Genomic DNA, 26,515 nt, shown 5'->3' with positions numbered 1-26,515 from the left:
AGGTATTAACCTGTTCAATTGGTTCACCGTCTAATTGCCACTTATGTCTCTGATGGTTTCTTCCAAACACCATTATTTTCGATTTGGATTTGCTAATAATTAGGGAGTTATCCTGGCAATAAGAGCTGAATCTTCTTAATAGCCTACGTAATCCTACTTGTGATTATGATAATAAAATCATATCATCAGCATAAAGCAAGCTGTTACAGTAAGTATTTAGGATCATCGGCATGTGTACCATGGTATCCTTCATTAACCCTGGCAAATCATTGATGTATAAATTAAATAATAATGGGGCCAGGATACACCCTTGCCTTATCCCTTTATTTGTGTGAATCCTATTAGTCAGGGCCCCATTAACCCCATACCGCACCCTCAAACAGGTACTTGTGTAAAGGGCTTTAATCAAAGCCAGAAGTCTGGGTTCTATTTTAAGAGATGTCAATTTACTCCATAGTACGTCTCTATTTACCATATCAAATGCTGCTGTAAGGTCTATAAAAGCAGCAAACAGGGGTCTCCTCTTATAGGCATATTTGGCAATTAGATGGTTCAAAACAAAGCAGTTATCAATAGTAGATCTGTTCTGTCTAAAACCTGCTTGTTCTTCTGTGAGGATGTTGTTTTCCTCTACCCAGATTTCAATTCTGTTCAAAAGGTACCTAGCATATATTTTTGCTACAATGTCAATCAGGCTGATGGGCCTATAATTACTAGGATCCTTTTTATTCCCTTTTTTATATATAGGGACAACTATTGCCATCTTCCACCCGTCTGGTATATGGCAGGTGTTATTTATGTGTGTAAAAAGACCTGCTAATACAGGGCCCCACCAGTTGGGAAATTTCTTAAATAATTCTGCTGGTAAAAAATCCTCGCCTGGGGCTTTATTGCTCTTTAAGCTTTTAATGATGGACTGTATCTCCTTTTCTGAAACTGGTGGCCAAGGGGGGAGGGTTCTCGGATTTACCAAATCACTGTTTAAAAATAATTTCTTTACCGGTTCGGTGGGGGCAAACAAGCACTGATAATAATTCTCCCAGTCCGCAGCAGATTGGTATGTCAAATGCAAATCTCCGTTCCTTCAGAATACCTGCTACTGAGTGCCAAAATAATACTGAATTATGACTTCTGGCAGCCAACTCAAGTTCTGACCAGATTGAAATGGCAAAACGTTTTTTCTTTAATGTTATAGTTTTTTTATATTCCCTTCTTGTGTGCAGCATCTTAGCTTGTATATGGGCAGTAGGATTCCTCTGGGCAAGCCTCATGGCTGCCTTCAATTTCTTTTTCTGTCGCTGGCAATCAGGATCAAACCAGCGAGGTCTACCCACTTGGGCTCTTTTTGTAGTAGGTTTAGCTGTTAGGTGTTTCTTCAGTATGTTACACAGATTGGAGAATGCCTTGAAGGCTGACATCCAGTCAGTAGTAGATGACTGTATTGTTCTAGCCCACTTAGTAGCATTCTCTGTTTTAAGGCATTCTAATATTGCCTTACTATCAACTTTGGCCCAAATTAACCTTTTATTTTGGGTCACCTCTACCTTTTTGGTGAGCCATCTGTCAGCCATGTTATATGGTCTTAAATCTGAGCGGCCTCGCAATGTCACACTTACAGGCTGATGGTCGCTATTGTCGCTAAGGTGTACTGTGACCTCTGAGAAGAGGTCAGCCTTATCTCTAGACACACAAAAGAGATCCAGTACACTACTTGAATTGGCTGAGTGGTATGTATAAGGGTATGTATAATTCTTGTCCTTACCTCCCAAAATTTGGAGATTACCCTTAAAAATTAAGGAGGCTAGGAGCAGGCCAGCGGCATTACTTTTACAGTCTCTTGAGAGCCACTGAGGATGGTTATCAAAGAACTCCCCTGGGATTCCCTTCTTCTGGGCAAGCTCATACAGAGAGGGACCCAGTCTAGCGTTCAGATCTCCTAATAATACCACTATGGACTGAGGGTACAATATAGATAAATCTTCTAAGATAACTTCCAAGCCCATCCAATATTCAAAATTATAGTGCTGGGATGTGCTTGGAGGAATGTACACATTTACCAATATTAACTCAAACTGGTCATATTCAAATTTGACAGCTAGAAAGTACGGATACTTATCTTCGTTATATAATTTCTCTCCCTGCCATTGCAACTCTTCCTTTATAAGAATGCATAGCCCACCAGAGGGTCTCCCTTTGTTCTTTGTTTTTAGGGCTGGGGAGGCCCATCCCTGAAAGCCTGGCAATTGTACTGGTTCATCCATTTCGGTTAGCCAGGTTTCTTGAAAGGCTATTACGTCAAATCTAGAAAGAAAGCTCATTAGTCCACTATCAACCATCCTTTTCTAGCCAGCTATGTTCCAGGTCATCAACTGTATGGGGTTCTCAGAAGCAACGTGGTCTGACTTGGTTGATTGGCTAGATGGTGGAAATGCCAGATGTCAACTTGACAATGGAGCTGGGTCAATATCATCTATGCTTCCCATATAAACACAGTTGTTGTGAGGTTCGATATTTCTCCTCGTGGGTTGCAGAACTTGTTGTTGCTCCTCTATATCTCGGTTGCCAGTGTGCCTCTGCTCTTGCTCCAAGAATGATTTTTTTTCCAAAGAGCAGGTACTCTGGCTTAAGTCAATAAATGTAGATTTATGTCCATTTTTGGAGGGGCATGGCTGAGGGTTCATCTTGTGGAGAGATGTTGTGGGAACTTCTAAATGAAATGAGGATGGAAGCTGGATTATGTCCTTAGTGTTTGTCAGCTTAGGGGGCACTGTGTGATGAAGCCCTTTGTCTTTCAGTTGTTTCTCAGAGGCTGGGTCAGTCAGTGCAGTTACTCCACTCTCAGCCTGTGTGACAACACCTTTTTTTTGCTGTTGAGGTAAAGGCAGATTGTTGATTAAATATCTTGTCACAAGGTTGCGTGTTTAGTGGATCCAAATTAAATAGAGGCTTTGCCGTAGATTGGGTTGTTGTCAGTGCCTCTTTTAGGTCGTCCAATCTTTGAATGATGTTAACTTGCTCAGGTTCTGGCAATGCACTGAATAGGTCAATCAACATTTCCTCTGGCACATCCTCAGCAGTTCCTGCAGCTGTGGGTAACACAGTTCGTATATTGCTTCTTTGCTTTCTCAGGGTCAGTTCAGTTGCAGCAGCCTCAGGCTTAGTAGTGTGAGGGCTGTTGCAGCCTAGATTTAAAGCGACAGTTCCCTCTTGGTGACGCTGTTTCAGGAGTGGGCACACTTTTTCTGAGCAAAAGACCCTTATTGGAAATATTGAGAAAAAGCTCAGAAAGGGCTTCATTCTGAAGAGCATGGAGGGAATTGTGGGCTGCTTGAATGATAGGAGAATTCTCATACATTGTGTTCTTGCTGGCAGCCACTCTACATGTAGTAGATCTATCAGAGTGGATTCACAGCGGAGCAGCTGGCTCAGGGACAGCCTAATAGCTTTTCTATTGCTCCAACGCCCTCTATTTACTCTCTTGTCATAAATTTGCAAAGTAACCTGGTTAGTTTGCAGACTCTAGTTATATTGGTCATCTCTTAGACCTTTGCCTGATTGAGTGTTTTCTCTGTAGGTGTTCAAATTTTTGGGAGGAGAACAAGGTCCTTCTCTACTTTCACCTTCTGAGTTAGCCATCCCATGTCTGTCCATGGTTATCCTCCCAAGTCCTTCCACAGTATTTGGGTGGCTCCTAACAAACTCTGCAAAAGACTCTTTCAGACAATCAACCTTATCCATGACAATTGACAAGAGATTATATATTGAGTTTACAGTTTGGGCTGTAAGCAAACATTGTCTAGAGAGGAAGTCTGTCACATTTTCCCCCTTCAAATTTGCCACATCTCCCTCCTGTGTAAAAGAGGCTGTTGCCAGATTCCAAGGAGGGGAACCATTCTCCAAGAGGGAGGAGGACAACTCCACACGCTGTCTGCTCTCCAGTTCAGTTTGTAAGTCCCATTCCGATGAGTCACATAAATTAACTTTATCTGATAAGGTGCCTGCGAATGAGTTACTTACTGGAGCAGACTGTCTGTTTGCAATATAGTCCTCCATTTTCTGCTGCTTCAAAGGCTTGGATATACTTTCTGCTGCAGAGTGCTGTCTCTTCCTTCTTTTCCCCATTCAGGTTTGTTAAAACAGGTTTAAAAATAAGTTTAAAACTATGGTTTAAAAAGTTGAAATGGGTTAAAAATGGGTTTAAAAAGTTTAAAAGAGGTAGGTTAAAATACAATATTAAAAGAGGTTAAAAAGTTAAAATAAAGTAAAATAAAATAAAACCTTTACTTTTGGAGGAGCTCTTTACAGCCTTTGCTGCCTCTCCACCATCTTGGCTCCGCCCCCCGGCTATCCTTATACATTTGTTGCATGGGTGTTTATTTCAGCCTGCCTGGAGGCCGTCATTAGACCAGGGGAAGAACCTTTGAACTGAGAAGAACAAAGAAAGGGTGGGGGGGTGAGATCTGGTTTGTATCTCCGATTAGAATCTGAAAGGGAGGAAAGAAATGTCATAAAGGCATGGAAGATCCCTTTTCCCTTGGAAGGTTTTGACACCTGAACCTTAATTGATCCGGAACTGACGAAATGGACTGAGGGGAGGGGGGTTTCACTCGGGGACACTTTAAAAATACCAACCTGTAACACAGTTTTCAGATCCTGTCTAGATTTCCCACTGACAATTATGTTTTAGTAAAAGTTCCTTTTTGGACAATTCTGTCTCCAAGAGTTCTTCTTTCCTAAGACGTGGATTGGGGTGGGACCTGACATTAGACAGGATCTGCAGTAGGAGTCAACCTGGAAGGAAAACCCTTACTGGGGGACTTTGCAAAAAATACAATGTCTAACGACGAAGCAAGACAGGATGAAAGCCCCATGGAAAGGGAGTTTTCCCCTCAACTGAAACCCCACCAATGGTCGGAAGCTGAATCATCAGATTCCTCTGGGGAAGAGGTGGCGAAGACGCAAGACTGCAAACCACGGTGGTCGATGGGCATTGGAAGGAAAAGTGAGTGGGAAAAGGCATCGAGGAAAGTGACTCTGAGGCGGGGGGGCCACCAACCTGAATGGAGGCAAGAGATGGAGAGCTCCCTGCATGTCAGTGGAGTGGGTCCTAGAGAGAGCTATTGACCTAATGAAGAAAACCCTTAGCTCACTAAGAGAGGGAAAAGCTGAGTACCGCAGCTACAGCCGCACCTGAGACCACAACTGGAGAGACAGTGGGGGGGATCCGGTACCTGCAACACCAGGGCCGTCCACTGGAACAGGAGTTGCTGCCTCAGAAATACCCACACCCCCAAGAACCACAGATGGGGATCAGGATGAGGGGCAATACCGCCCACAGTGCAGACAATGATCCATTCAAAGACTTCCACCCCTGGAAGCAAAATGAAGGGGGGAGCCACCATGCTTGGGGTTTTTCCTAACCCAAGTCCTCAGCTAAATGGAAGAATATGGATGGGACATCCCCAGTGACAAAGCCCTTATCTGTACCAAATAATCCGCCCTGGATGGACCGGCTGCAGACTGGGTGGTGAACCTGCATGACTCCAATGCCCGAGAACTCAATGACTTCAACCGATTCATGTCATCCTTGAGGAGGCGCTTCGAGGATCCTTTGGCTGATCGTAAGGCCTGGGAGAGAATCAAAACAGTTAGGCAGGGCAGACGTTCAGTGGCTGAATATACCCAAGAATTCCGAGCCATTGCCAGCAAACTGAACTGGCCAGAAGATATCCTCCTTAGTCATTTCAAAGATGGGCTAAACTATGACCTGTATGATGCTTGTTTGCCTCAAGGAGACCCACACCATCTCAACGACTGGTATGTCCTGGCAGAGGAGGTGGAGATAGACCTACTGAAGAGGAACAGTCAGGGGAAACCATGGGCCCACCCGCCAACCGTGCAAACACACGAGGGGGAAAAACCACTGTCCACAGCTAAAAAATCAACAGGCTGTTTCAAATATGGGAGAGAGCGTCACCGCACCGCAGAATGCCACTCAAAAGCCCCTCAGCATAAATCAGAGGCATCACCCTCCAAGAAACTAGAGAAGCTCCAAGGCAACCCAAAAGAATCTTCCATGAAGGAGACAGAGGCTGTAGAGTCCACAACCCCTGACAAAAACTGGGATTGGATTCCGGCCTACACTGCAAGGGCAGTAGACACCTTGGAAGACAGCTCAGAGGGAGAACCTTTGGTAAGTGGATCCGTTCCACCCATCCTTAAGACAGTGACTATATTAGCTTCCTCTATGCCTGAAGCTGTCAAAGTAAATGAGATTTAAGGTGCTGGTACTTACCTTTAAAGCCCTATATGGATTAGGCCAGGGATACTCGCAGGACCGTCTGCTGCCGGGAATGACTTCCCATCGCCCAGTGGGCTCACACAGAGAGGGCCTCCTCAGGGTGCCGTCGGCTAGACAATGTCGGCTGGCGATCCCCAGGGGGAGGGCCTTCTCTGTGGGAGCGCCAGCCCTATGGAACAAACTCCCCCTTGTACTTCGGATGGCCCTGGATCTCTGGTCCTTTCGCCACAGCCTCAAAACACACCTTTTCTATAAGGCTGATCTGGACTGACAGGGATTTTAATAATGTTTTAATTTTTAACTTAATTTTAACTTTTACTGGGGCTATTAATTTAATTTTTTCTTAACTTTTGTACTTTTGTATTTTATTGTTGTTAGCCGCCCTGAGTCCTTCGGGAGATAGGGCGGCATATAAGTCCCAATAATAAATAAATAAATAAATAAATAAATAAATAAATAAATAAATAAATAAATAAAAGCCCTAATAGACTCTGGTTGCACCCACTGCCTCATCAGCCCGACACTGGTGGGGAGATTGAGAATCCCAGTGAGGAGACTAAAACAACCAATCTCCTTTAGCCAATTAGATGGGTCAATAGCAGGGGGGGCCAGCTACCCTAGCCACGTTACCAATTCACCTATCCCTGGGGTCTCATGAGGAAGACATAACATTTGTAGTGGCCCCAGGCATGGAATGCCCAATGATTTTAGGACTGGAATGGCTGAAGAAATGGAACCCTGGGATAAATTGGAGGACAGCAGAACTCAACTTCCCAGAGGGGGAGCATAGGAGCTTAAAATCCCAAAGTATCCCCCCAACCCAAAGAGGAGTCAGCATTGGTGGGGGAAGAGAAGGGGTTACCAGAAATGCAGGAGGAATACAGGGACCTTGCTGAAGTTTTCAGTGAGGAATGGGCAGATGAGCTCCCCCCCCCACCTCCCCACAGACTGCACTATAGAATTCAAACCCGGGGCAAAACTCCCAAAGCCCAGGATGTATGACATGAACCCAAAGGAAATGGCAGAGATGGAAAGATTCATAAAGAAAAACTTAGAAAGAGGATTTATTGAGCCTGCCAAACCCAAAGTGGCCACCCCGGTTCTGTTCAGGGAGAAGAAGGATAGTTCTTATCATTTATGTGTGAACTATAGATATTTGAACACAATTAGTGAATGTAATCTGTATCCCCTACCCCTAATGAAGGATATGCTATCCCACCTATCGAAAGGAAGGATTTTTACTAAACTAGACCTGAGAGAAGCATATTACCGCAATAGGATTAAGGAAGGAGATGAATGGAAGACTGCATTCAATTGCCCAATGGGTTGCTACCAGTTCAAAATACTGCCATTTGGACTGCAAGGGCCCCCCACAGTCTTTATGCAATTAATTAATGACATGCTAAGACAACACCTATATAAGGAGGTCCTGGTTTACCTAGATGATATCCTTATCTTCACTGAGACCAAAGAGGAACACATCAACCTAGTCAGAGCAGTCCTGAAAAAGTTGCGGGCCGCCCACCTATATGCTAAACTATCGAAATGTGAATTCCACAAGGAAAGAATAGACTATCTGGGGTATTGCATATCCACAGAGGGCACTGAAATGGACCTGAGAAAGTCAGGGCAGTATTAGAATGGGCACCCTCCCGCACATGGAAGCAATTGCAAAGTTTCCTGGGATTTGCAAGTTTTTATCACCAATTCATCCCTTCATTTGCCCAAATAGCCCTACCCCTCACAAACTTGTTGAAAATGAAGGGGGGGTCCCCAGTGAAACCCAGCCAGCCTCTGAAGTTGACAATGGAATGTCAAGCAGCATTTGAGAGGCTAAAGAGACTTTTTTCTGCTGAACCTGTTCTGAGACACCCATATTCCGATAAACCTTTTGTAATACAGGCAGATGCTAGCGATGTAGCAGTGGGATCCGTATTATTACAGGAAAATGATGAGGGGGTGTGCATACACATCCAGGATACTCACGGAGACAGAACAACGTTGGCCCGCATGGGAAAAAGAGGCATATTCAGTGAGATGGGCTTTACTTACATGGCACCAGTTCCTGGAAGGAAATAAAATCCCCTTCCAGGTCTGGACAGACCACAAAAATTTGGAACCACTAAAAACACCCAGGAAACTCACTCCTAAGCAAGCCTGCTGGTCCCAACATTTTCACCGATTCAATTTCACTCTCAAACACTTAGTGGGGGGGGGAGAATTTCCTGGTGGATGCATTATCCCACATGCCCCAATATAACAGCACATGGATCACTGACTCTAAACCACTTGTACCTGAACAACAACTTGCAGCACCAGTCACCACCGGGGCTCAAATAAAAATGAAGCCGAAGGTGGATAGCCAAACTGGAATAGAATTCCGAAAGTCTTTGGAAAGTGATGAATGGTTCCAGAAAAATAAACATGTGTGCACAATTAAAGATGGACTACCCTGGGTGGGTGAGAAGTTATACATACCTGCCACCCAGAAGATAAATTTCATGCAACTGTGCCATGATACAAAATCAGCAGGGTATTTTGGGTTTGTAAAAACCTTACACTTAACTAAAAGGCAATTTTGGTGGCCATCTATGAAAAAGGACATAGAAAGCTATGTCAAATTTGTGCAATGGCCAAGAGGCTGCAAGGGAAATCGCCAGGACTGTTACAAACAGTGGCGAACCCCTCAGCCCCTTGGAAAGAAATAGCCATGGATTTTATAGTGGAATTACCAGAAAGCAATGGGAACACGGTAGTCTGAACTGTCACAGATCTGTTCTCTAAACAAGTGCATTTCATACCTTGCCAAAAGATCCCTACCGCAAAAGCTTTAGCAAAACTTTTCGGAAAGCATATTTACAGATTGCATGGGGCACCACAACGCATCATATCTGATAGAGGGGTGCAATTTACATCGGCATTTTGGAAAGAATTTTTATCCCTTTTAGGATCCACCCAAGGACTGACATCTAGTCATCACCCTCAATCGAACGGTCAATGTGAAAAGGCTAACTCAGTGCTTGAGCAATATTTAAGATGCTTTATTAATTTCCAGCAAACAAACTGGACGGACCTACTGCCTTTTGCAGAAGTGGCATATAATAATGCAGTCCACTCCAGCACAGGTTACACTCCTTTTCAAGTAGCTACCGGTCAAAGTTTCAACCCCATGCCAGAACTAACCCTAACCAAACCGGTAATTCCCGAACTGAAGGAGTGGATTGCTGAATTACAAAACATCTGGCCAATTGTTAGGAAAGCTTTAGATAAAGCTAGACAAGCATACAAGACACAGGTGGACAAAAAAAGAGTAGATCCCATACGATTCAGGGTGGGAGAGATGGTATATTTATCCACAAAATATCTTAAATCACTACAACCCTGTAAAAAACTTGGACCAAAATATATTGGACCTTTTCCAATTAAAAGAATCATAAACCCAGTAACAGTTGAATTAGGACTAACTAAAAATCTTAGACAGATACACGCAATTTTTCACTGCAGTTTACTAAAAAGAAAACAACAGTCACCCCTACGAACAACCCCCACCACCACCTCCCATCATGGTGGAAGGAGAACAACACTTTGAGGTGAAGGAAATCCTAAATTCCAGGAAACACCGTGGAGCAATTCAGTATCTAGTGGCTTGGAAACACCTCCCCTCCTCAGAAAATGAGTGGGTCAATAAACACCATGTTAAAGCACCAAAGTTGCTTAAGAGGCTTCATACAGAATATCCGAACAAACCGGGCTAACATTTATGTTTTATTTCCTCTAGAGATGGACCTATCTTTCTTTAAGGGGAGCAGATTGTCAGAATCCATTTATATCCCATTCATAAATCCTCATCTGTATGTTCTAAAATCTTACATCCCTCACTCGATTCTGCCATTCCCAAGGAGGAGGAGAGAAGATGTTAATTGGCTATCCTTATCCATTTGTTGCAAGCGTGTTTATTTCAGCCTGCCTGGAGGCCGTCATTAGACCAGGGGAAGAACCTTTGAACTGAGAAGAACAAAGAAAGGGAGGGGGGAGAGATCTGGTTTGTATCTCCGATTAGAATCTGAAAGGGAGGAAGGAAATGTCGTAAAGGCATGGAAGATCCCTCTTCCCTTGGAAGGTTTTGACACCTGAACCTTAATTGATCCGGAACTGACCAAATGGACTGAGGGGAGTGGGGTTTCACTTGGGGACACTTTAAAAGTACCAACCTGTAACACAGTTTTCAGATCCTGTCTAGATTTCCCACTGACAATTATGTTTTAGTAAAAGTTTTGGACAATTCTGTCTCCAAGAGTTCTTCTTTCCTAAGACGTGGATTGGGATGGGACCTGACAATTTCATCTAACTCTATTGTCCCCAAATTAAAACCATATATTTTAGCATCTTCTTCATATCTAGATTGTATTTGCGTTCTCATGTACCAATCCATCTTTATTCCTTGTTCCTCTAATTGTTGTTTGGTTTTCAGCTTCCCCGTGTCTGTTTGTAGGTCTTTATATTTTATAATGTTTCCCATGTTAAACATATTGGGGTGTATTAACGCTTCCATAGTAGAGAGCCAATCTGAAATCCTCAAGTAATGCTATCTCTTTATTTTCTCCCAAACCATCAATAAAGAATTCCAAATATGATGTCTCTGGAAATAGCTGTGTATTCTATTTTTCCCATACCATATGAACGAATGTCATCCCAACTGTAAGTCATGTCCCTCTAATGTTAATCTAGTATTCCTCAGTAAAACCATTCTCTCATCCATGACAATGCTACAGCCTGGTAATATAATTCCCAATTAGGTAAGCCAAACCCACCTCTGAGTCTTGCATCCTGTAACATTTTTAGATTAATCCTTGCCTGTTTCCCCTGCCAAATATATTTCAAAATTATTTTATTTAGCTCCTCAAAATATTTCTTTTCCAATCATATTGGTATTGTTGAGAACAAAAACAACAATCATGGTAATATATTCATTTTGATTATTGCAATCCTACCCATTAATGATAGTTGTACCTTTTTCCATTTATCCAACTCTACTTTGATATTGTCTTTTCAATTTATAATAGTTATCTTCTTTAATTGTTATACATCTTGCTGTCAGATTAATCCCCAGATATTTTACCTTCTTTACAATCTGTATCTCTAACTTTCCCATCAATTCTTTTCTTTGTTTTTCAGTAATATTTTTCACTAACATTTTTGTTTTATCTTTATTAATCTTCAAACCTGCTACCTCACCATATTTTTCTATTTGTTCTATTAATACAAGTCCTGTCTCTAGTGGCTCCTCCAAGATAAATACTAGATCATCTGCAAAAGCTTGTAGTTTATATTCTTCTCTCTTAACTTTCATACCTTTTATATCCTTATTCTGTCTTATAGTTCTATTTAGTATCTCTAGTGTCAATACAAACAATAATGGGGATAAAGGGCATCCCTGCCTTGTTCCCTTCATAATATTAATCTTTTCAGTCATATCTACATTAATCATTATTTTGGTTATTTGGTTATTGTAGATTGCTTTAATTACATTTATAAATTTCTCCCCAAAATCCATAATCTGAAGTTGTCTTATCATGAATTGCCAATTCACATTATCAAATGCTTTCTGCGCATCCAAAAACATCAATGCCATCTGTTTTTTGGGATGTGTTTCATAGTATTCTAATGTGTTTAGTCTAATTTGCATATTGTCTCTAATCTGTCTTTTGGGCAGGAACCCATTTTGATCCAGATGTATAAATTCGTTTAGGAACTTTTTAAGTCTTTCAGCCATGATTGATGCGAATATTTTGTAGTCCCCATTCAGCAGGGAAATTGGTGTATAGTTCTTTATTTTCTGTATTTCTGTTTCTTCCTTTGGTATCAGGGTAATAAGTGCTTCCGACCACAAATCTGGTATCTTAGCTTCAGAGAGGAGTTCATTATAGAGTTCCAGCATTACATTGCCTAACAATTCCTGCAGTGTTCTATATAGTTCTGCTGGTAGCCCATCTGGTCCTGGTGTTTTGCCGTTCTTTTGTTTTTTTAATTGCTTCTGTTAATTCCATCATTTTTATTTTCCCTTCTAGTAGCTTTTTAAATTTCTCCGGTACTTTAGGTATCTCTGTTTTTTCCAAGAATTGTTTTATCCTATCATCTGAAACTCCCCTTCATGGATTACTGCCTTGTCGTGGCGAAGGGGCTTGCGTAATTCAATGAAGCTATGAGCTATGCCGTGCAGGGCCACCCAAGATGGACAGGTCATAGCCGAGAGTTCTGACAAAACGTGATCCACTGGAGAAGGAAATGGCAACCCACTCCAGTATCTTTGCCATGAAAACCCTATGGACAGTACCAAAAGGCAAAACGATATGACGCTGGAAGATGAGCCCCTCAGGTCGGAAGGCGTCCAATATGCTACTGGGGAAGAGCAGAGGGCTAGTACTAGTAGCGCCAGAAAGAATGAAGCGACTGGGCCAAAGCCGAAAGGACGCTCAGCTGTGGATGTGTCTGGTGGTGAAAGGAAAGTCCGATGCTGTAAAGATTTTTTCTCCATAGGAACCTGGAATGTAAGATCCATGAATCAAGAGAAGCTGGACGTGGTCAAACAAGAGATGACAAGACTGAACATCGACATCTTAGGTATCAGCGAACTAAAATGGACAGGAATGGGTGAATTTAATTCAAATGACCATCAGGTATACTATTGTGGGCAAGAATCCCTCAGAAGAAATGGAGTAGCCTTCATAGTCAATAAAAGAGTAGGAAAAGCAATACTGGGATACAATCCTCAAAATGACAGAATGATCTCAGTTCGAATCCAAGGCAAACCATTTAATATCACAGTAGTCCAAGTCTATGCCCCAACCACCAGTGCTGAAGAGGATGAAATTGACTGGTTCTATGAAGCCCTACAGCACCTTATAGAACTAACACCAAAAAATGATGTCCTTATCATCATGGGGGATTGGAATGCTAAAGTAGGAAGCCAAAAGATAACTGGAATAACAGGCAAGTTTGGCCTTGGAGTACAAAATGAAGCAGGGCACAGGCTGATAGAATTTTGTCAAGAGAATACGATGGTCATAGCAAACACTCTTTTCCAACAACCCAAGAGACAGCTCTACACATGGACATCACCAGACGGTCAACACAGAAATCAGATTGACTATATGCTCTGCAGCCAAAGATGGAGAAGCTCTATACAGTCAGTAAAAACAAGACCAGGAGCTGACTGTGGCTCAGACCATGAGCTTCTCTTTGCAAAGTTTAAGCTTAAACTGAAGAAAGTAGGGAAAAGCACTAGGCCACTCAGGTATGAATTAAATCATATCCCTGTTGAATATACAGTAGAGGTGACAAATAGATTTAAGGAATTAGATCTGATAGACAGAGTACCTGAAGAACTATGGACAGAGGTTCGCGACATTGTACAACAGGTAGCAACCAAAACCATCCCAAAGAAAAAGAAATGCAAGAAAGCAAAATGGCTGTCTAAGGAAGTTTTGCAAATAGCTAAGGAAAGGAGGGAAGCGAAAGGCAAGGGAGAAAAACATAGATATGCCCAATTGAATGCAGAATTCCAGAGAATAGCTAGAAGAGATAAGAATGCCTTCTTAAATGAACAGTGCAAAGAAATAGAAGAAAACAATAGAATAGGGAGGACTAGAGATCTTTTCAAGAAAATTGGAGAGATGAAGGGAACGTTTAATGCAAAAATGGGCATGATAAAGGACCAAAATGGCAGGGACCTAACAGAGGCAGAAGAGATTAAGAAGAGGTGGCAAAATTACACAGAAGAACTATACAAGAATGAGCTTAACGTCCCTGATAATCACAATGAGGTGGTCACTGACCTCGAGCCAGAAATCCTAGAATGTGAAGTGAAGTGGGCCTTAGAAAAGCTGAGCAACAATAAAGCTAGTGGAGGTGACAGTATTCCAGCTGAGCTATTCAAAATCTTAAAAGACAGTGCAGTAAAAGTGCTACACTCAATTTGCCAGCAAATTTGGAAAACTCAACAGTGGCCACAGGATTGGAAAAGATCAGTTTACATTCCAATTCCAAAGAAAGGCAGTGCTAAAGAATGTTCAAACTATCGCACCATTGCACTCATTTCTCATGCTAGTAAAGTCATGCTTAAAATCCTACAAGCTAGACTTCAGCAGTATGTGGATCGAGAACTTCCAGAAGTACAGGCAGGATTTCGAAGAGGCAGAGGAACTAGAGATCAAATTGCCAACATACGCTGGATCATGGAGAAAGCTAGGGAGTTCCAGAAAAATATCTACTTCTGCTTCATTGACTATGCTAAAGCCTTTGATTGTGTGGATCATAACAAACTGTGGCAAGTTCTTAAAGAGATGGGAGTACCAGACCATCTTATTTCTCTCTTGAGAAACCTATATGCGGGTCAAGAAGCAACAGTGAGAACTGGACACGGAACCACTGATTGGTTCAAAATTGGGAAAGGAGTCCGGCAAGGCTGTATACTGTCGCCCTGCCTATTTAACTTATATGCAGAGCACATCATGAGAAAGGCAGGGCTAGATGAATCAAAAGTTGGAATTAAGATTGCTGGAAGAAATATCAACAACCTAAGATACGCAGATGATACCACTCTAATGGCAGAAAGTGAAGAAGAACTAAAGAGCCTCTTGTTGCGGGTGAAGAAGGAGAGTGCAAAACTTGGGTTGAAACTTAACATTAAGAAAACCAAGATCATGGCATCTGGCCCTCTCAATTCCTGGCAAATAGATGGGGAAGAAATGGAGGTAGTGACAGATTTTATTTTCCTGGGCTCCAAGATCACTGCAGATGGGGACTGTAGCCAAGAAATTAAAAGACGCTTGCTCCTGGGGAGGAAAGCCATGGCAAATCTAGACAGCACACTAAAAAGCAGAGACATCACCCTGTCAACAAAAGTGCGCATAGTCAAGGCTATGGTCTTCCCAGTTGCAATGTATGGCAGTGAAAGTTGGACCATAAGAAAGGCTGAGCGCCAAAGAATTGAGGCCTTTGAACTATGGTGCTGGAGAAGACTCCTGCGAGTCCCTTGGACTGCAAGGCGATCAAACCGGTCAGTCCTAGAGGAGATCAATCCTGACTGCTCTTTAGAAGGCCAGATCCTGAAGCTAAAACTCAAATACTTTGGCCACCTAATGAGAAGGAAGGACTCACTGGAGAAGAGCCTAATGCTGGGAAAGATCGAGGGCAATAGAAGAAGGGGACGACAGAGAATGAGGTGGCTGGATGGAGTCACTGAAGCAGTAGGCGTGAGCTTAAATGGACTCCAGAAGACGGTAGAGGACAGGAAAGCCTGGAGGAATGTTGTCCATAGGGTCGCGATGGGTCGGACACGACTTCGCAGCTAACAACAACAACAACAACAATCATCTGAAACTACTTGTTGCTTATATAAATTCTCATAATATTCCCAAGCTATTTTTTTCTTTTCTTTACTTTGGTGTTGTAAAGTCCCCTCGGCATCTTCCAGTTGTTTAATCCATATCTTCTCTTTCCCTTTTTAATTTTATATGTCAACCATCTCCCTGGTTTGTTTGCATGTTCAAAAAAGGTTTGTTTAGCTGCCTTTATTTTCATTGCCACTTCTTCATTTTCTATTAAGTTCATTTTATACTTGTTCAGCTCCATTAATTTTTTTAACTTTTTGTTTTGTGTATCTTTTTGTAATTCTTTCTCAAGAGTCTTATATTCTTCCTCCAGTTTTTTTCTAATTTGTCTTTTCTGTCTATTCTTTTTCCCCATATAAGATATAGCAAGTCTTCTCATGTACGCTTTTGCCATATCCCAGACATTTTGAAGTGAGGTATCTTCTTTTTTGTTTTCCTTGAAGAAGAAAGTCATTTCTTTTTCCATATATTGCTGGAAGTCTTTTTCATTCCATACAGTTTGATTTAATGTCCATCTTGTTCTTTTTTTTGTCCTTTCCATTTAATTGTGACTGGGTTGTGGTCCACCCGTGTGTTTGTTTCTATGTTTATATTTTGTGTATTTGTGAATAAGTCTATTGATGTCCATATCATATCGATTCTTGACTAGGACAGGTGTCTGTTAGAATAGAAAGTATACTGCTTCTTTTCCGGATATTTTTCTCTCCAAACATCTATTATATTTAATTTGTCCACCATATTATGAAAAGATTTTGGAAGTGTTTTCCTTAGGGGTTTTTTTTTGTATTATAATCCAGCCCGGCTTTTACAATAGCATTGAAATCTCCAATCATACATATGCTTTCAAATTCCAATTCTATTATTTTCTGGTGTAATTTTGAATAGAAGTTTTCTTGGCTTTCATTTGGGGCGTAAATCGCTACCAATAAAGTTTTTTTTACAATTCATAATTACTTCCACCATTAAAATTCACCCTTCTTTGTCTGAATATATCAATTTGGTTTGTAATGCTTTTTGAATATATACTGCCACACCTCTTTTACTCTGATCTGCAAGTGAGGTATGTAATTCTCCCAATTTTGGATATTCTAATAGATTTTTATGTTGTTTCCTAATATGAACTTCTTGTAAGCAAATTATGTCCATTTTTAATTTCCCCAATTTATTTAGTGTTCTTTTTCTTTTTATAGCCAAATTTAGTCCATTTACATTTATTGAAATTGCTTTTATCTCTTCTTCCATGATTATTTATTTGAAGTTTTAGTTCTCTTGTTATTCTCATCTCTCTTTGCTCTTTTGCCTCTTTTGCTCTTATCCCTTCTCTCAACACCCTTTCCTCCTGTTCTATGCTATACTTACTCCATTGCTTCTCTGTCTCGTCTCTTTGCTGTTTGATTACTCTTTCTCCTCTCAGGCTTTCTTCTTCTTGCTGCCCAAAGTATTGATCATAGAAAAGTTCTGCTTTCTCTAATGTGTCCAGTCTATGTCTCTGTTCTTGCCAATTTATCATTACTCCTTCTGGTATTAACCATCTAAAATTTATCCCTTTTTTAATTAAGCATTTCATCAGAAATTGATACTCCTTTCTCAGATCTCTCACTCTTCTTGGGATCTGTTTTAACATCACTATCTCTCTTCCTTTGTTATGTACTCAGAGGACACACACACTCAGTACTCAGAAGACACACACATTCCTCTCACAACTATAAGGAATACCCGGCAGCCGTTGACAGCCGTCAAAAGGCTGCCGCGGCATTCCCCCCCCACAGACGCGGCAAGCGGCCGATTCTGACAGCTGTCAAATTGCCACGCATGCTCAGTACACTGACAGCTGTCAAACCGGCCGATTCTGACAGCTGTCAAACTGCCGCGCATGCGCAGTACACTGACAGCTGTCAAACTAGCTTAACTGCGCATGCGCAGTCCAGCCGGAGCTGTCAAAGCTGCCAGCTGGCCCCGGCAACAACCCGCTGTCTGCCGCGCCTACCTTAGCCGGTCTCTTCCCTATTGGATGTTGTTGTTAGGCGGGAGAACCCCGCCTGTTTATTGGTTCTAAACAAAGTTGTTAATGTCGCTGTTGACTATAAATACGGGGGATTCCCGGCGGTGCCTCGCCCGGGACCTCTGCCCAATAAACAAGTTCTTTTGGACCGTGCCTACTGTCTCTTGTCGTCCCTCAAGACACTCCACCTGGCAACGTGGATGGGATACGGGTCTGCTTGTTAGCTGAAGTCACTAGCTGAAGCCACAAGTGAAGGAGGGAAGCCGTCCCACCAGCCGACACCGCTGAAGTCACTTGCTGGTTCGGGAGAGCCCTCCACCTACGCTACCCCAAGCAGACCCGCGGACCAGACAGTATGGCCAACCTTGGGCATGTCAGAGAATTCGATGTCTCCCAGCCCGAGGGCTGGGAATCACATCTTGGGCAAGTAGAGGCGTATCTCCTCGTAAATAACATCGTCGAGGATCGCCCCAAAGCCGCGGCGCTTCTCTGCCTCAGCGGCCCGGCGGTCTATGATGTCGCCGTAGGGCTCTTCAGCCCGGATCCGGTGGCCACTATGCCCTACGCTGAGCTAGTCAACCGCCTCAATCGACACTTCTTGCCGAGACGGTCCGAGTTGTACTGGCGCCTGAATTTCGCCCGCCAGTACCAACGACCTGGCGAGCCGGCCAAATCCTTCATAGCGACGGTCCAACAAGCGGTCCGACGCTGCCGTTTCCCGGACCTCGAAGACCGCATAAGGGACCAGGTCATCGTCAGTCTGAGGAACCTGAAGCTTCAGAAGAAACCCGTCACTAAGCCGATGATGGACCTGGCCGAGTTAACGATTGAAATCATGGCGTACGAAGATAGCCATCGGGAAGACGCGCTGCCGGCGGGAAATCCCTTCACAGGGTCAGTCCACCATGACTGCCCAAGAAATTCCGACCCAGGAACAGCTGAGCAAAAGACCGAAGTGGACGCCATTCGTCCGAGACCTGCCAACCCCCAAGCTTGCCGTGAGGGTGACAAAAGACCAGATCAGCTGGCCGGAAGCTCAAAGGAGACCACCAACCGCTCCAAGTGCGCCAGCTGCGGTGGCAACCATGCCAGGGCATCATGCAAATTTCGCAATGCCAAATGCCATGGCTGCGGCAAAACCGGCCACATTCGCTCCGCCTGCCGCAGCACCGGCCGTGAGACCCTTCACGACCTGGAGGCCGCCCCGGAAGGTAATATTCCCCCCCCAAATTGCCAGGGAAGACCCAATGGTCATCTGTCATGACCACTACCATGGACCAGGGGCCCTTAAACACCAGCTATATCCACCCCAAAATTAAAATTCAGGTCCGGATACAGGGAATCCCTTGCGAGATGGAGGTGGACTCTGGGTCCTCAGTCTCCATCCTTTCTTGGGACACTCTACAAGGAATCGCGCATCAGTGCAGACGCCGGTTTCCTATTACCCCCTCGAAAATTCTTCTAGCCAATTTCCAGGGCGCCCCTATCAAATTAAAAGGGGAAACTACAGTAGGCTCTCCATTAACTACCAGCAATTCCAGGGTGAACTAACAGCCCAAATCACAGCAGGCAAACGAGCCAGCCTCATTGGCCTTGACTGGTTCGAACCCCTGGGGATAAAAATTATGGGCGTTAACCACTCTCAGCCTCACCAATTACAAGCCGTCTGCCAACAATACGCAGACGTCTTTGACGGGACACTGGGAAAATTCAATGGCCCCCCCATAGATCTAAAACTAAACCCAGAGGTCCTGCCTATCAGGATGAAGGCAAGGAGAGTCCCTTTCGCTCTCAAATCAAAAATAGAAGCAGAGCTCAACAGGCTAATTGGACTGGAAGTCATAGAACCCATGGAAGGGGGCACTTGGGAAACCCCCATAGTCACCCCTGTCAAGCCTAATGGGGAGGTCCGCCTCTGCGCGGACTATAAAGCCACCCTTAATCGTGCTTTGAACCCCCACGCCTACACAGTCCCAGCCGTCAGGGATGTGCTCTCCTCCATTCAGGCAGGCACTATTTTCACCAAACTAGACTTGGCCCATGCATTTTTGCAGCTGCCAGTCTCAGAGCAAACGTCCAATGCCCAGACCATAGTCACCCACCACGGAGCGTTCAGGGTGAACCGCCTGCAGTTCGGAATCGCGGTGGCACCTGGAATATTCCAGGAAACCATGGAGCGAACTCTTAAAGGAATCCCTGGGGTCTGCCCTTACTTCGATGACGTGCTCATCGCGGGGGAATCCAAGGAAATATTGGCTGACAGGCTGCGAGAGGTGCTTCAAAGATTCCGCACCGCCGGCCTCAAATTAAAGAAAGAAAAGTGCTCCATAGGGGTCCCCTCTACTGAATGTTTGGGTTACAAAATTGACGCTAACGGAATCCACCCCACGGATTCTAAAGTCAAAGCCATCAGGGCAGCCCCACCCCCTAAAAGTAAGGCAGAACTACAAGCCTTTCTGGGTCTCATAAACCTTTATCATGCCTTCCTTCCCCACAAAGCTTCCATAGCAGAGCCTCTCCACAGGCTATTAGACAAAGGAGCCCAGTGGCTCTGGTCCCAAGCCCACGACGACAGTTTTAACAAATTGAAACAACTCCTTTCAAGCAAATCTATTGTCACCCATTACAAAGAGAAAATGCCCCTCTGCGTCGCTTGCGATGCCTCACCCTATGGCATAGGCGCTGTCCTCAGCCACCTCCACAGTGATGGAACTCAATCCCCCATCGCATACTACTCCAGGACCTTATCCAAAGCCGAGCGCAATTACGCACAAATTGACAAGGAGGCCCTAGCATTAGTGGCGAGCGTGAAGAAATTTCACGATTACTTATACGGTCGGCATTTCACAATCTTTACCGACCACAAACCCCTGCTAGGGCTCTTCACCTGGGACAAATTGACCCCACAAATTTTATTCTCCAGAATGCTTCGCTGGACCACATTCCTAGCAGCGTACTCCTTTGAAATCAAACACAAACCAGGCAAGGAAATGGGTCATGCAGACGGCCTTAGCAGACTGCCCCTGCCCAACTTTGACCCAGACCCCGCACCAGCCGGCCAAATCCTGGCTATCCAGGAACTGCCGGACTGCCCCGTTTCTGCAAAAGAAATAGCTGCTGCAACCAGCAAGGACAAACTCCTGGGAAGGGTTCTAACTTGGGTCTTAACTGGCTGGCAATCCACCTCCCCGGGTCCAGAATTTCAGCCTTACTTCCTAAGGCGCCATGAACTGTCAGCCCACCTCGGCTGCATCCTCTGGGGCAGCCGTGTCATCATACCCACCCCGCACAGACAACAAGCTCTAACCTCCCTCCACGACGGCCACCCCGGCGTGGTCAAAATGAAATCCCTCACCCGCAGCTACCTATGGTGGCCGGGGCTCGATGCAGACATAGAAAACTTTGTAGCTACCTGCAACATGTGCCAGCAGACCAGGCCACCCCTCCCACACGCCCCTGTCCATAAGTGGGAGGTGACTAAGAACCCCTGGTCCAGGGTTCATATTGATTATGCCGGCCCCTTCCAGGGGCAAAATTTTCTTATAATAGTTGATAGCTTTTCCAAATGGCTCGAGGTCATCCCTGTAGCTAGCACAACCTCAGCAGCCACAATCAGGGGATTGAGGAGGGTATTTGCCACCCACGGGTTGCCCGATGTCATTGTATCCGACAACGGCCCCCAATTTACCTCTCATGACTTCCAGATTTTCACCAGGGCCAACTTGATTAGGCACGCCACCTCCGCGCCCTTTCACCCCTCCACGAACGGCCTCGCAGAGGCCATGGTGAAGGCGACTAAAGAAGCCCTAAAGAAAATCATTTCTGGTGACTGGCACTGCAGACTGGTGAAATACCTCCTGGCCCAACACTCCACGCCTTGCTCCACCACCGGCAAGTCTCTGGCTGAGCTCCATTGGGGGCACCGCCTGGTCACCAAACTGGACCGTTTGCACCCCGACAGGGCAGCCGCCGAACCAATCCACGCACCAACTGTCAAAATCTTCCCTCCTGGCCAGCTCATCTGGGCAAAGAACTTCGGGGCCGGCGACAAGTGGCTACAAGGCGTGATCTCGAACCAGACTGGCCCAGTCTCCTATCTCATCGACTTAGGAGACGGAAGGCTCATCAGACGACACGCCGACCAGCTAAGACCGCGGGTGCCGCAAAACCTCATTCCCCAAACTCAGCCAAGCGTATTAATTTCCCCCGCGGTGCCACAAAGGCCACATAGCCCTGCATCGCACGACCCAGACGTCACCGACAGCCCCCAACCTCCAAGCTGCAAAACTTCCCCCGCAGAGGGAAGGGAGGACCAGCCCAGCACAAGCCAGCCCAGCACAAGTCTTCGCCGCTCCACCAGACTGCGGAAAACCCCTTCATACTTGGCTGATTATGAATGGGCCGGCAGCAGAAACAGCGAAGCCGATCCAAGCTGAACTTCCAGGGGCAGGGGGGGAAGGGGTGTTATGTACTCAGAGGACACACACACTCAGTACTCAGAAGACACACACATTCCTCTCACAACTATAAGGAATCCCCGGCAGCCGTTGACAGCCGTCAAAAGGCTGCTGCGGCATTCCCCCCCCACAGACGTGGCAAGCGGCCGATTCTGACAGCTGTCAAACTGCCGCGCATGCGCAGTACACTGACAGCTGTCAAACTAGCTTAACTGCGCATGCGCAGTCCAGCCGGAGCTGTCAAAGCTGCCAGCTGGCCCCGGCAACAACCCGCTGTCTGCCACGCCTACCTTAGCCGGTCTCTTCCCTATTGGATGTTGTTGTTAGGCGGGAGAACCCCGCCTGTTTATTGGTTCTAAACAAAGTTGTTAATGTCGCTGTTGACTATAAATACGGGGGATTCCCGGCGGTGCCTCGCCCGGGACCTCTGCCCAATAAACAAATTCTTTTGGACCGTGCCTACTGTCTCTTGTCGTCCCTCAAGACACTCCATCCTTTGTATTTTATTTTAACATTTCTCAGCTTCTGTAGTATATCTGACCTTAATGCTTTTTTAGTAAATCTTATATGAACCTCTCTGGGGAGAGTATTTCTCGTTGCATATCTAGTATGTATTCTAAATATCTCATCTATATCATTAATTACCTTTTCCTTGCTTTCCTCCAATGCTTCTGCTAATATTCCCATCATTACATCTGCTAGGTTCTCTCCCTTGTCTTCTTCAACATTTTGGAATCTTAAATAATAATCAACTCTATCCATCTCTAAAGTGATAATCATTTTTTCCTGATTTCTGTCTGTTAATGTAAGTCAGTTATGAATCTCCTCTAGTCTCTTATCTGTTAATTCAGCTCTTTCTTCAGCTTGTTGCAGTCTTTGTTCATTTTTCTCCATCAGTTCTTTGACCTCTTTTAGGTCCTCTTCCAGTTTGCCAATCCCTTCTTTGAAGTAGGTGTGTAGAGCCAGTATCATATTTTTCAATTCCATGTTAGATCTATCTTGCTGCGTTGTATTGTCCAGTGATTTCTGTGCCATCGGACTCTGTGATATTAAGGCAGCTGTTGCTGGGTGTGTTGTAGTCTTCTTCATTTTCTCCAGTAGTTTGTAATCCAAATGTCAATGGGGTATTATAACCCAAATGTGCTCCAACAAAAGATAAATAAATAAATAAATAAATAAATAAATAAATAAATAAATAATAAATAAATAAATAAATAAATAAATTACAAAAAATTTCAATGACAAGAAAAGGTGAGAACAAAGGGAAAAGGAATGAAAAAGAGAAGGAAAAAGCCAAATATCCTCATATCTTAAAAAATGAGAAAAAAATAATAATCCATACAGGTTACGCTCTTTGTTCGTTTCAGAATCTACATGCCTTAGTCCAAAAGAAAAGAAAATCAAAAATATGGTCTCCAAAGTGAAAAACAATCCACCATTCCACAAACTAAAAGACAGACTCTGTAAACTTCTTATCAGTGAGTCCAGCAGATGTCATTCAAGGTCACCTACTCTCCCTTATTTTTTTCATAAGTTTCAAGAGTATTCTCAGCTGAGATACTTAATTCATTGCCTTCTTTTGCCTTCCATTGTTGTCCACCACTGCAGTTCTGGAAGAGGAGCAGCTTAAAAGTCTGTCCCCCCCCCACTTCTCCATGGCTTCAAATTCTTCTTATTTCCCCCCACACACACAATTTCCAGCATTTAAGGTCTCTCAATCATCTCACCAGGCAGTCCTCCAAACTTACTTTCCAGATCTTCCAAGTGGGTGCCCCGGCTTGTGATGGCTCACAATGGCCATCTGACAGCTGCTGGTCCAGGAAGCTTCCTTTGGCTCTCCAGGAGGTTGCGATCCCTCCTGTGCTGCCAAACTGTACTTCCCCTCTTCACCGTCCCTACAGGATGGCTCTGATCTGTCTGGAACTCAGACAGAACCTCCAAACAGCTGAAAAGTGACAGTCCTTCGAGAGCTCCCAAAGGATGTGTCGTCCCACCATGGCGCTGGCCCCACCCCCCTTTTAATCTTTAAAGGGGCTCTTCTGTAGGGACCCTGCCTTTGTCAAATTCAGACTGGAAATATAGCAAAGGAAAATATTTTTCCCCACTATGCTTTGTTCTGTTTTCCCCACTGAACTGGCTGTTTGCAACATACAAGGAGGGGATACTGTCCTAAGAGCTCACAATTCAAGAATACCAATGGTAACTTGGATTGCCAACAAAGTTCCGTCTGTAACAAAGCAGAACACAAAATTGCTTTCTCATTTGAACTAGGGTATTTCCAATCAAGTTGCCTTTCCTTCCTTCCTTCCTTCCTTCCTTCCTTCCTTCCTTCCTTCCTTCCTTCCTTCCTCCCTCCCTCCCTCCCTCCCTCCCTCCCTCCCTTCCCTCCCTCCCTCCCTCCCTCCCTCCCTCCCTCCCTCCAACAAGCAGCCAGCAGTGGGCAGAGACTTCCCATTTTGACCCCTCTCCCCTGTTGTTGCCTCTGTGTGGCTCTCAGCTCACCTCTCCCAGACTCACACACGTGTTTGTGTGTGTGTGTGTGTGTGTGTGTGTGTGTGTGTGTGTCACCCCTTGCAGCCCCACACCCTTAACAGAGACCTTCTATGTTAGCTGTAGAAAGCTGTTGTTTTTTTAAGTACTTGTTTCTTTTTCTCAATGTGCTGCCAATCTCATCATGCCCTGCCCCTCTCAGCTCCTGCCCCCAGCCCCGTGGAAGGCTGCAAGAAGCTCCCATCACAGCTTCTCTGATATTTCTTTTGCTTTTTGTAGCATTTTCAGTCTAATTCTAGCTTTTTTTCCTTGCCAGATAAATTTCAGTACTGTTCTATTCAGTTCATCAAAAAAGGCTTTTCCCAGCCTTACAGGAATTGTTTGAAATAAAAAGAGTATTTTTGGTAAGATATTGTTTTTCACTGTTTCTATTCTCACCAGCATTGAAAGTTGTAAGTTTTTCCACTTGTCCAGATCTAATTTTATTTGTTTTAGCTGTCTTACATAGTTATTTTCTTTTATTGTTACACATCTTGCTGTTAGATACATTCCCAAATATTTAACTTTTTTAACTATTTGAAGACTTGTTTTTTGTTAGTTGATTTTTTTGTTTTTCTGTTAGATTCTTTGTTAGCACTTTAGTCGTTTCTCAGTTTATTTTCAACCATGCCACTTCTCCAAATTTTTCTATTTTCTCCATAAGTTTAGTGCTTGTTTCCAATGGATCTTCCAATATAAACTTGTTCTGAACCAGCCCTCTTCTCTCAACCCCTATTTCAAAAGAAGAGACTGGAAAGCGTCCAAGGCTAAAAGGCTTCTGCCAAGATTTAATAGTAAACACACAAGAGCTTATCTCTCAAGCAAAAGAGTTGCTTTCAGCAACCAGCCCCTCCCCAAACACTCCTTTTATAGAGAGCTCAGGGCGTGGTCTCCCTGTGCCTCCTCCCGAGGAGTCCCATAGCCTTTCTTTGTTTGTCCCTGCTCGACTGCCTCCTGCGTCGGGCGTCCTTGAACAGGGCCAGCTGTGGGTCATCATCCTCCGCACTCTCGGGCTCACACAGCTGAGCAGAGGTTCCCGGCTGAGGACTTTGCAAAGTCTCCAAATCATCATCAGCCGGTTCGTTTCCCTCCTCCCCCACATCTGAGTCCTCCGATACATCGGAGCCGGCTGTCGGACCCACAGGCTGGCCCTGAGTCACAACACTATCCCGCACCGCAGGGCCCTTCCCCCGGGTCTGCCGATCCGGATGCGGTCGGGATGGGAACTGTTCGTGAAACGCAGTCACCAACGCAGGGGCATGAACGGCGGTCGCGTCTTCCCATGTGAAGTCCTCCGGCCCGTACCCTTTCCACTCGATCAGGTACTGGAAGCGACCTTTCAGCCAGCGGGAATCCCTGATGCTGGCGACCTCGTACTCGGGGGTGCTGTCGCCATCACGAGGTCCTGATGGGGGAGGTTCCGCTTGGCGAAGTGGACAAGCCGGTTGTTCGGGGACCAACAAGGACCGATGGAAGACGGGGTGCACGCGCAGGGAACGTGGCAGAGTTAAACGATAGGCGACCGGATTGATGACGGCCTCGACGGGGAACGGTCCAAGGTATCGGTGGTCCAGCTTCCTCGCCGGCCGAGTGGATGGTAGGTTCCTGGTGGACAGCCAGACCCGATCCCCCACCGATAGTGGAGGCGTATCCCTTCTCGACCGATCGGCGAACCTCTTGTAGTCGGCCTTGGCCTTCTCCAGCTGCCGTCGCACCAACCGATGGATCGCCTGTAACTCCGCCATGAATTCGTTCGCTGCCGGCTCCGGTGAGTCCACGGGAGAAAGGGGGAAAAACCGGGGGTGATAACCCACATTGGCCAAGAACGGTGTCA

Source organism: Vipera ursinii, assembly GCF_947247035.1.
Source record: "Vipera ursinii genome assembly, chromosome: 6".
Classification (NCBI taxonomy): Eukaryota; Metazoa; Chordata; class Lepidosauria; order Squamata; family Viperidae; genus Vipera; species Vipera ursinii.
The sequence above is the reverse complement of the archived record's forward strand: the minus strand, read 5'-3'. Positions refer to the sequence as shown.